Source organism: Delphinapterus leucas, chromosome 13 (assembly GCF_059928025.1).
Source record: "Delphinapterus leucas isolate spDelLeu-1000000601 "Yukka" chromosome 13, BTC_Dleu_Yukka2, whole genome shotgun sequence".
Classification (NCBI taxonomy): Eukaryota; Metazoa; Chordata; class Mammalia; order Artiodactyla; family Monodontidae; genus Delphinapterus; species Delphinapterus leucas.
The window spans coordinates 8,126,119-8,127,575 of record NC_143141.1 but is presented as its reverse complement, the minus strand read 5'-3'; the positions used below and the strand labels follow the sequence as shown (position 1 = coordinate 8,127,575).

Here is a 1,457-nt window from a genome sequence, read left to right as displayed (position 1 = left end):
ATTCACCTACTGAAGACATCTTGGTTGCTTCCAAGTTTAGCAATTATGAATAAAGGTGTTATAGCCGTTCATGTGCAGGCTTTTGTGTGGAAATAAGTTTTCAACTCATTTGGGTAGATACCAGGAGTGCAATTTCTGGGTCATAAGGTAAGAGTATGCTTAGCTTAGTAAGAAACTGCCAAACTGTCTTCCAAACTGGCTGCACCCTTTTGTATTATTACCAGCAATGAAAGAGTGTTCCTCTTGCTCTACATCTTTGCCAGCATTTGGTGCTGTGTTTTGGATTTTGGCCATTCTAATAGGTGTCTAATGGTATCTCATTGCTTTAATTTGCGTTTCCCTCATGCCATGTGATGTGGAACATATTTTTGTGTGCTTATTTACCATCTGTATGTCTTCTTGGGTAAGGTGTCTGTTCAGGTGTTTGACCCATCTTTTAATTGGGTTGTTTGTTTTCTTTTTTGTTTTTTTTTTAAATATGGAATGCTTCACGAATTTGCGTGTCATCCTTGCGCAGGGGCCATGCTAATCTTCTCTGTATCATTCCAATTTTAGTATATGTGCTGCCGAAGCGAGCACTTCTTTTTTTTTAAATAAATTTATTTTTATTTATTTTCTTTTGGCTGCATTGGGTCTTCGTTGCTGCATGCAGGCTTTCTCTAGTTGCTGCAAGTGGGTGCTACTCTTCATTGTGGTGTGTGGGCTTCTTATTGTGGTGGCTCCTCTTGTTGTGGAGCACAGGCTCTAGGCACACAGGCTTCTGTAGCTGTGGCACGGGGGCTCAGTAGTTGCAGCTCGTGGGCTCTAGAGCACAGGCTCAGCAGTTGTGGCACACGGGCTTAGTTGCTCTGCAGCATGTGGGATCTTCCTGGACCAGGGATTGAACCCATGTCCCCTGCATTGGCAGGCGGATTCTTAACCACTGTGCCCCAGGAAGTCTCAGGTTTTTAGTTTTCTTATTATTGAGTTTTAAGAGTCATTTGTTTTCACAGAGCAAACATTTTTAATTTTAATGAAGGCCAGCTTATCAATTCTTTCACTTATGGATTGTGCTTTTGGTGTTGCATCATCACCATACCCAAGGTCATCTAGGTTTCCTCCTATATTATCCTCTAGGAGTTTGAGTTTTGTGTTTTACATTTAGTTCTCAAATCCATTTGGAGGTAATTTTTGTGAAAGGTATAAGGTCTGTGTCTGGATTTGGTTTTTTTTGGGGGGGTGGCATGTGAATGTCTAGTTGTTCTAGCACCATTTGATGAAAAGATTATCTTTGCTCCATTATATTGCCTCTGCTTTTTTTGTCAAAGATCAGTTAACTATACACACACATACATACATACATATACATATATGGGTTTATATCTGGGCTCTCTATTCTATTCCATTGATTTGTCTATTCCTCCACCAACACCACACTGTTTTAATTACTGTAGCTTTATCATAAGTCTTGAAGTTGC

General features: G+C 40.2%; 1 non-coding gene across 1 annotated transcript; it reads right to left on the bottom strand.

Annotated features, from left to right (window-relative positions):
• Positions 1 to 472: 472 nt before the first annotated feature.
• LOC115803368 (U6 spliceosomal RNA) lies at positions 473 to 579 on the bottom strand. Its single transcript, XR_004024049.1, has one exon. It is a non-coding gene; the product is annotated as a U6 spliceosomal RNA (small nuclear RNA).
• Positions 580 to 1,457: the final 878 nt, after the last annotated feature.